The sequence below is a fragment of the Brassica napus genome, chromosome C4, assembly GCF_020379485.1.
Source record: "Brassica napus cultivar Da-Ae chromosome C4, Da-Ae, whole genome shotgun sequence".
Taxonomy (NCBI): Eukaryota; Viridiplantae; Streptophyta; class Magnoliopsida; order Brassicales; family Brassicaceae; genus Brassica; species Brassica napus.
The window spans coordinates 35907996-35916606 of NC_063447.1; the positions used below are offsets into that span (position 1 = coordinate 35907996).

At 46.2% G+C, this 8611-nt stretch overlaps 14 non-coding genes and 1 pseudogene across 14 annotated transcripts; all 15 read left to right on the forward strand.

Annotated features, from left to right (window-relative positions):
• The first annotated feature begins 1481 nt into the window (after positions 1–1481).
• LOC125586670 lies at positions 1482–1600 on the forward strand. Its single transcript, XR_007323206.1, has one exon. It is a non-coding gene; the product is annotated as a 5S ribosomal RNA (ribosomal RNA).
• A 383-nt stretch (positions 1601–1983) lies between these two features.
• On the forward strand, positions 1984–2102 carry LOC125586491. Its single transcript, XR_007323019.1, has one exon. It is a non-coding gene; the product is annotated as a 5S ribosomal RNA (ribosomal RNA).
• Positions 2103–2486: 384 nt separating this feature from the next.
• LOC125586441 lies at positions 2487–2605 on the forward strand. The gene has a single exon (XR_007322969.1). It is a non-coding gene; the product is annotated as a 5S ribosomal RNA (ribosomal RNA).
• A 381-nt stretch (positions 2606–2986) lies between these two features.
• On the forward strand, positions 2987–3105 carry LOC125586500. Its single transcript, XR_007323029.1, has one exon. It is a non-coding gene; the product is annotated as a 5S ribosomal RNA (ribosomal RNA).
• Positions 3106–3488: 383 nt separating this feature from the next.
• LOC125586444 lies at positions 3489–3606 on the forward strand. Its single transcript, XR_007322972.1, has one exon. It is a non-coding gene; the product is annotated as a 5S ribosomal RNA (ribosomal RNA).
• Positions 3607–3989: 383 nt separating this feature from the next.
• On the forward strand, positions 3990–4108 carry LOC125586511. The gene has a single exon (XR_007323042.1). It is a non-coding gene; the product is annotated as a 5S ribosomal RNA (ribosomal RNA).
• A 384-nt stretch (positions 4109–4492) lies between these two features.
• Positions 4493–4611, forward strand: LOC125586522. Its single transcript, XR_007323055.1, has one exon. It is a non-coding gene; the product is annotated as a 5S ribosomal RNA (ribosomal RNA).
• A 384-nt stretch (positions 4612–4995) lies between these two features.
• LOC125586533 lies at positions 4996–5114 on the forward strand. Its single transcript, XR_007323068.1, has one exon. It is a non-coding gene; the product is annotated as a 5S ribosomal RNA (ribosomal RNA).
• A 384-nt stretch (positions 5115–5498) lies between these two features.
• On the forward strand, positions 5499–5617 carry LOC125586545. Its single transcript, XR_007323082.1, has one exon. It is a non-coding gene; the product is annotated as a 5S ribosomal RNA (ribosomal RNA).
• A 383-nt stretch (positions 5618–6000) lies between these two features.
• LOC125586556 lies at positions 6001–6119 on the forward strand. Its single transcript, XR_007323093.1, has one exon. It is a non-coding gene; the product is annotated as a 5S ribosomal RNA (ribosomal RNA).
• A 382-nt stretch (positions 6120–6501) lies between these two features.
• On the forward strand, positions 6502–6619 carry LOC125586451. The gene has a single exon (XR_007322978.1). It is a non-coding gene; the product is annotated as a 5S ribosomal RNA (ribosomal RNA).
• A 381-nt stretch (positions 6620–7000) lies between these two features.
• Positions 7001–7119, forward strand: LOC125586567. Its single transcript, XR_007323104.1, has one exon. It is a non-coding gene; the product is annotated as a 5S ribosomal RNA (ribosomal RNA).
• Positions 7120–7500: 381 nt separating this feature from the next.
• On the forward strand, positions 7501–7619 carry LOC125586827. The gene has a single exon (XR_007323355.1). It is a non-coding gene; the product is annotated as a 5S ribosomal RNA (ribosomal RNA).
• Positions 7620–8000: 381 nt separating this feature from the next.
• On the forward strand, positions 8001–8119 carry LOC125586578. The gene has a single exon (XR_007323115.1). It is a non-coding gene; the product is annotated as a 5S ribosomal RNA (ribosomal RNA).
• A 380-nt stretch (positions 8120–8499) lies between these two features.
• On the forward strand, positions 8500–8611 carry LOC125586490 (annotated as a pseudogene).

Consider the following 8611-nt stretch of genomic DNA (forward strand, 5'->3'; position numbering starts at 1 on the left):
TGAATTCCGATCTTCCTGCTTCACTCATGGGTGGCCGTGCGAGACCTTGCCGTCTGTTTGCTGATCCTTTCTCCTCCCCTGTTGCTTCTTTCGGAGAAGTTTCCGGAATGGATAGCGATGTGATTCCCATGGCGCCTTTGAAGCAACGCGGTTCCCTCGTTTTCGACGATGGCCACCGTTCTGAAATTCAGGAGGGAGATCTGAAGGTGATACGGAAGAAGTATGGGATCCATTCTTCGGTGCAGATGAGGAGTTCTTTGGATTTTGAGCGTGCTTCTGATGGGGGGCCAGGCGAGATAGATGTTTTCGAGGCGTATCTGCTAGCAGGTTTTTGGGGGACCATCCCTTCAGCTCATAGCTGAAGTATCATCGTTTTTGGGTTTCTGTCCTTCTCAACTTACTCTTTTATCTTGGAAGACTTTAATGTCGATCCAGGTGTTAGGGGAGCTTTACGGTCTTGATGCCGGGGTACATGAGGTTCTATACTCCTACTACTTTGCCCCATCGACAGTCATGACTGGGTTCTACCACCTTCAGCCTCGTGACGGCACTCTCTTGGTTGAAGAGCCTTCGAGAGGTGTCCGAGATAATCACCCCTTTGGGGAAAATTGGACCAGTCGATACTTGTTTATGAAGATCCAGGAACCCTTCCATTATCCTACATTCTGGCGTACTGTTGGTAAGTCTCGCTTCTGGCACCTTTTCCTTCTTTGGTTGTTTGGTCTGCTGATAACTGATTTTGCTTTCAGATGTGTCTCTCCCGGTATCCTTTCTTGGGGAAGCAATGGCGAAAAAGATGTTAGCGATCCCTCGACGTTTCCGTGGAGTGCACTTTTCCTGATGAGCTTGGTGGTCCGGTGTCACAGTCGTCTTTTTATTATTTTTATTTTATTTTTCGGCCTAAAACGAGTCTAAACTTGGAAACCTCATAACTTTTGAACCGTGAGGAACTACGTCGCCCATAGCACCATTTCGGAAAGGCCCAGAAACCATAGAGGGTGGGTTAATAAGGGTGGCAATTTTTCGGGCCCAAATTCAGCCGTTTTGACCCTAAAACGTCGCCCATAGCACCATAACTTTTGACCTCGTGTTGCACCCCATTTTATTATTATTTTTATTTTATTTTTCGGCCTAAAACGAGTCTAAACTTGGAAACCTCATAACTTTTGAACCGTGAGGAACTACGTCGCCATAGCACGATTTCGGAAAGGCCCAGAAAGCATAAAGGGCGGTGAATAGGGGTGGCAATTTTTCGGGCCCAAATTCAGCCGTTTTGACCCTCAAACGGGCTGCAGAAAGTTAGGGGACGTAAAAAAGGATCCCAATCGGATTTTCAGGTTGTTTTGGATGCTTTCTTAACGCCATTAACCTCGATGCACTATTCCGCTGAAAAAACAGTAAGAAAATCATGTGGGCCCCACGGCCTTACACTTGGATTGGCCGACACAAATGATATATGGAAACGCGAGTGTTGTACTAACGGGTGCGATCATACCAGCACTAATGCACCGGATCCCATCAGAACTCCGCAGTCAAGCGTGCTTGGGCGAGAGTAGTACTAGGATGGGTGACCTCCTGGGAAGTCCTCGTGTTGCACCCCTTTTTATTATTATTTTTATTTTATTTTTCGGCCTAAAACGAGTTTAAACTTGGAAACCTCATAACTTTTGAACCGTGAGGAACTACGTCGCCCATAGCACCATTTCGGAAAGGCCCTGAAAGCATAAAGGGCGGTGAATAGGGGTGGCAATTTTTCGGGCCCAAATTCAGCCGTTTTGACCCTCAAACGGGCTGCAGAAAGTTAAGGGACGTAAAAAAGGATCCCAATCGGATTTTCAGGTTGTTTTTGATGCTTTCTTAACGCCATTAACCACGATGCACTATTCCGCTGAAAAAAAAGTCAGAAAATCATGTGGGCCCCACGGCCTTACACTTGGATTGGCCGAAACAAATGATATATGGAAACGCGAGTGATGTACTAACGGGTGCGATCATACCAGCACTAATGCACCGGATCCCATCAGAACTCCGCAGTTAAGCGTGCTTGGGCGAGAGTAGTACTAGGATGGGTGACCTCCCGGGAAGTCCTCGTGTTGCACCCCTTTTTATTATTATTTTTATTTTATTTTTCGGCCTAAAACGAGTCTAAACTTGGAAACCTCATAACTTTTGAACCGTGAGGAACTACGTCGCCCATAGCACCATTTCGGAAAGGCCCAGAAACCATAAAGGGCGGTGAATAGGGGTGGCAATTTTTCGGGCCCAAATTCAGCCGTTTTGACCCTCAAACGGGCTGCAGAAAGTTAAGGGACGTAAAAAAGGATCCCAATCGGATTTTCAGGTTGTTTTTGATGCTTTCTTAACGCCATTAACCTCGATGCACTATTCCGCTGAAAAAAAAAGTCAGAAAATCATGTGGGCCCCACGGCCTTACACTTGGATTGGCCGAAACAAATGATATATGGAAACGCGAGTGATGTACTAACGGGTGCGATCATACCAGCACTAATGCACCGGATCCCATCAGAACTCCGCAGTCATGCGTGCTTGGGCGAGAGTAGTACTAGGATGGGTGACCTCCCGGGAAGTCCTCGTGTTGCACCCCTTTTTATTATTATTTTTATTTTATTATTCGGCCTAAAACGAGTCTAAACTTGGAACCTCATAACTTTTGAACCGTGAGGAACTACGTCGCCCATAGCACCATTTCGGAAAGGCCCAGAAACCATAAAGGGCGGTGAATAGGGGTGGCAATTTTTCGGGCCCAAATTCAGCCGTTTTGACCCTCAAACGGGCTGCAGAAAGTTAAGGGACGTAAAAAAGGATCCCAATCGGATTTTCAGGTTGTTTTTGATGCTTTCTTAACGCCATTAACCTCGATGCACTATTCCGCTGAAAAAAAGTCAGAAAATCATGTGGGCCCCACGGCCTTACACTTGGATTGGCCGAAACAAATGATATATGGAAACGCGAGTGATGTACTAACGGGTGCGATCATACCAGCACTAATGCACCGGATCCCATCAGAACTCCGCAGTTAAGCGTGCTTGGGCGAGAGTAGTACTAGGATGGGTGACCTCCCGGGAAGTCCTCGTGTTGCACCCCTTTTTATTATTATTTTTATTTTATTTTTCGGCCTAAAACGAGTCTAAACTTGGAAACCTCATAACTTTTGAACCGTGAGGAACTACGTCGCCCATAGCACCATTTCGGAAAGGCCCAGAAACCATAAAGGGCGGTGAATAGGGGTGGCAATTTTTCGGGCCCAAATTCAGCCGTTTTGACCCTCAAACGGGCTGCAGAAAGTTAAGGGACGTAAAAAAGGATCCCAATCGGATTTTCAGGTTGTTTTTGATGCTTTCTTAACGCCATTAACCTCGATGCACTATTCCGCTGAAAAAAAAGTAAGAAAATCATGTGGGCCCCACGGCCTTACACTTGGATTGGCCGAAACAAATGATATATGGAAACGCGAGTGATGTACTAACGGGTGCGATCATACCAGCACTAATGCACCGGATCCCATCAGAACTCCGCAGTAAGCGTGCTTGGGCGAGAGTAGTACTAGGATGGGTGACCTCCCGGGAAGTCCTCGTGTTGCACCCCTTTTTATTATTATTTTTATTTTATTATTCGGCCTAAAACGAGTCTAAACTTGGAAACCTCATAACTTTTGAACCGTGAGGAACTACGTCGCCCATAGCACCATTTCGGAAAGGCCCAGAAACCATAAAGGGCGGTGAATAGGGGTGGCAATTTTTCGGGCCCAAATTCAGCCGTTTTGACCCTCAAACGGGCTGCAGAAAGTTAAGGGACGTAAAAAAGGATCCCAATCGGATTTTCAGGTTGTTTTTGATGCTTTCTTAACGCCATTAACCTCGATGCACTATTCCGCTGAAAAAAAAGTAAGAAAATCATGTGGGCCCCACGGCCTTACACTTGGATTGGCCGAAACAAATGATATATGGAAACGCGAGTGATGTACTAACGGGTGCGATCATACCAGCACTAATGCACCGGATCCCATCAGAACTCCGCAGTTAAGCGTGCTTGGGCGAGAGTAGTACTAGGATGGGTGACCTCCCGGGAAGTCCTCGTGTTGCACCCCTTTTTATTATTATTTTTATTTTATTATTCGGCCTAAAACGAGTCTAAACTTGGAAACCTCATAACTTTTGAACCGTGAGGAACTACGTCGCCCATAGCACCATTTCGGAAAGGCCCAGAAACCATAAAGGGCGGTGAATAGGGGTGGCAATTTTTCGGGCCCAAATTCAGCCGTTTTGACCCTCAAACGGGCTGCAGAAAGTTAAGGGACGTAAAAAAGGATCCCAATCGGATTTTCAGGTTGTTTTTGATGCTTTCTTAACGCCATTAACCTCGATGCACTATTCCGCTGAAAAAAAAAGTCAGAAAATCATGTGGGCCCCACGGCCTTACACTTGGATTGGCCGAAACAAATGATATATGGAAACGCGAGTGATGTACTAACGGGTGCGATCATACCAGCACTAATGCACCGGATCCCATCAGAACTCCGCAGTTAAGCGTGCTTGGGCGAGAGTAGTACTAGGATGGGTGACCTCCCGGGAAGTCCTCGTGTTGCACCCCTTTTTATTATTATTTTTATTTTATTATTCGGCCTAAAACGAGTCTAAACTTGGAACCTCATAACTTTTGAACCGTGAGGAACTACGTCGCCCATAGCACCATTTCGGAAAGGCCCAGAAACCATAAAGGGCGGTGAATAGGGGTGGCAATTTTTCGGGCCCAAATTCAGCCGTTTTGACCCTCAAACGGGCTGCAGAAAGTTAAGGGACGTAAAAAAGGATCCCAATCGGATTTTCAGGTTGTTTTTGATGCTTTCTTAACGCCATTAACCTCGATGCACTATTCCGCTGAAAAAAAACAGTAAGAAAATCATGTGGACCCCACGGCCTTACACTTGGATTGGCCGAAACAAATGATATATGGAAACGCGAGTGATGTACTAACGGGTGCGATCATACCAGCACTAATGCACCGGATCCCATCAGAACTCCGCAGTTAAGCGTGCTTGGGCGAGAGTAGTACTAGGATGGGTGACCTCCCGGGAAGTCCTCGTGTTGCACCCCTTTTTATTATTATTTTTATTTTATTATTCGGCCTAAAACGAGTCTAAACTTGGAACCTCATAACTTTTGAACCGTGAGGAACTACGTCGCCCATAGCACCATTTCGGAAAGGCCCAGAAACCATAAAGGGCGGTGAATAGGGGTGGCAATTTTTCGGGCCCAAATTCAGCCGTTTTGACCCTCAAACGGGCTGCAGAAAGTTAAGGGACGTAAAAAAGGATCCCAATCGGATTTTCAGGTTGTTTTTGATGCTTTCTTAACGCCATTAACCTCGATGCACTATTCCGCTGAAAAAAAAATCACAAAATCATGTGGGCCCCACGGCCTTACACTTGGATTGGCCGAAACAAATGATATATGGAAACGCGAGTGATGTGTACTAACGGGTGCGATCATACCAGCACTAATGCACCGGATCCCATCAGAACTCCGCAGTTAAGCGTGCTTGGGCGAGAGTAGTACTAGGATGGGTGACCTCCCGGGAAGTCCTCGTGTTGCACCCCTTTTTATTTATTATTTTTATTTTATTTTCGGCCTAAAACGAGTCTAAACTTGGAAACCTCATAACTTTTGAACCGTGAGGAACTACGTCGCCCATAGCACCATTTCGGAAAGGCCCAGAAACCATAAAGGGCGGTGAATAGGGGTGGCAATTTTTCGGGCCCAAATTCAGCCGTTTTGACCCTCAAACGGGCTGCAGAAAGTTAAGGGACGTAAAAAAGGATCCCAATCGGATTTTCAGGTTGTTTTTGATGCTTTCTTAACGCCATTAACCTCGATGCACTATTCCGCTGAAAAAAAAATCACAAAATCATGTGGGCCCCACGGCCTTACACTTGGATTGGCCGAAACAAATGATATATGGAAACGCGAGTGATGTACTAACGGGTGCGATCATACCAGCACTAATGCACCGGATCCCATCAGAACTCCGCAGTTAAGCGTGCTTGGGCGAGAGTAGTACTAGGATGGGTGACCTCCCGGGAAGTCCTCGTGTTGCACCCCTTTTTATTATTATTTTTATTTTATTTTTCGGCCTAAAACGAGTCTAAACTTGGAAACCTCATAACTTTTGAACCGTGAGGAACTACGTCGCCCATAGCACCATTTCGGAAAGGCCCAGAAACCATAAAGGGCGGTGAATAGGGGTGGCAATTTTTCGGGCCCAAATTCAGCCGTTTTGACCCTCAAACGGGCTGCAGAAAGTTAAGGGACGTAAAAAGGATCCCAATCGGATTTTCAGGTTGTTTTTGATGCTTTCTTAACGCCATTAACCTCGATGCACTATTCCGCTGAAAAAATAGTAAGAAAATCATGTGGGCCCCACGGCCTTACACTTGGATTGGCCGAAACAAATGATATATGGAAACGCGAGTGATGTACTAACGGGTGCGATCATACCAGCACTAATGCACCGGATCCCATCAGAACTCCGCATTAAGCGTGCTTGGGCGAGAGTAGTACTAGGATGGGTGACCTCCCGGGAAGTCCTCGTGTTGCACCCCTTTTTATTATTATTTTTATTTTATTATTCGGCCTAAACGAGTCTAAACTTGGAAACCTCATAACTTTTGAACCGTGAGGAACTACGTCGCCCATAGCACCATTTCGGAAAGGCCCAGAAACATAAAGGGCGGTGAATAGGGGTGGCAATTTTTCGGGCCCAAATTCAGCCGTTTTGACCCTCAAACGGGCTGCAGAAAGTTAAGGGACGTAAAAAAGGATCCCAATCGGATTTTCAGGTTGTTTTTTGATGCTTTTTACGCCATTAACCTCGATGCACTATTCCGCTGAAAAAAAAAATCAGAAAATCATGTGGGCCCCACGGCCTTACACTTGGATTGGCCGAAACAAATGATATATGGAAACGCGAGTGATGTACTAACGGGTGCGATCATACCAGCACTAATGCACCGGATCCCATCAGAACTCCGCAGTTAAGCGTGCTTGGGCGAGAGTAGTACTAGGATGGGTGACCTCCCGGGAAGTCCTCGTGTTGCACCCCTTTTTATTATTATTTTTATTTTATTTTTCGGCCTAAAACGAGTCTAAACTTGGAAACCTCATAACTTTTGAACCGTGAGGAACTACGTCGCCCATAGCACCATTTCGGAAAGGCCCAGAAACCATAAAGGCGGTGAATAGGGGTGGCAATTTTTCGGGCCCAAATTCAGCCGTTTTGACCCTCAAACGGGCTGCAGAAAGTTAAGGGACGTAAAAAGGATCCCAATCGGATTTTCAGGTTGTTTTTGATGCTTTCTTAACGCCATTAACCTCGATGCACTATTCCGCTGAAAAAAAAAATCACAAAATCATGTGGGCCCCACGGCCTTACACTTGGATTGGCCGAAACAAATGATATATGGAAACGCGAGTGATGTACTAACGGTGCGATCATACCAGCACTAATGCACCGGATCCCATCAGAACTCCGCAGCTAAGCGTGCTTGGGCGAGAGTAGTACTAGGATGGGTGACCTCCCGGGAAGTCCTCGTGTTGCACCCCTTTTTATTATTATTTTTATTTTATTATTCGGCCTAAAACGAGTCTAAACTTGAAACCTCATAACTTTTGAACCGTGAGGAACTACGTCGCCCATAGCACCATTTCGGAAAGGCCCAGAACCATAAAGGGCGGTGAATAGGGGTGGCAATTTTTCGGGCCCAAATTCAGCCGTTTTGACCCTCAAACGGGCTGCAGAAAGTTAAGGGACGTAAAAAAGGATCCCAATCGGATTTTCAGGTTGTTTTTGATGCTTTCTTAACGCCATTAACCTCGATGCACTATTCCGCTGAAAAAAAAGTAAGAAAATCATGTGGGCCCCACGGCCTTACACTTGGATTGGCCGAAACAAATGATATATGGAAACGCGAGTGATGTACTAACGGGTGCGATCATACCAGCACTAATGCACCGGATCCCATCAGAACTCCGCAGTTAAGCGTGCTTGGGCGAGAGTAGTACTAGGATGGGTGACCTCCCGGGAAGTCCTCGTGTTGCACCCCTTTTATTATTATTTTATTTTATTATTCTCGGCCTAAAACGAGTCTAACTTGGAAACCTCATAACTTTTGAACCGTGAGGAAAACGTCGCCCATAGCACCATTTCGGAAAGGCCCAGAAACATAAAGGGCGGTGAATAGGGGTGGCAATTTTTCGGGCCCAAATTCAGCCGTTTTGACCCTCAAACGGGCTGCAGAAAGTTAAGGGACGTAAAAAAGGATCCCAATCGGATTTTCAGGTTGTTTTGATGCTTTCTTAACGCCATTAACCTCGATGCACTATTCCGCTGAAAAAAAAAGTCAGAAAATCATGTGGGCCCCACGGCCTTACACTTGGATTGGCCGAAACAAATGATATATGGAAACGCGAGTGATGTACTAACGGGTGCGATCATACCAGCACTATGCACCGGATCCCATCAGAACTCCGCAGTCAAGCGTGCTTGGGCGAGAGTAGTATAGGATGGGGTGACCTCCGGGAATCCTCGTGTTGCA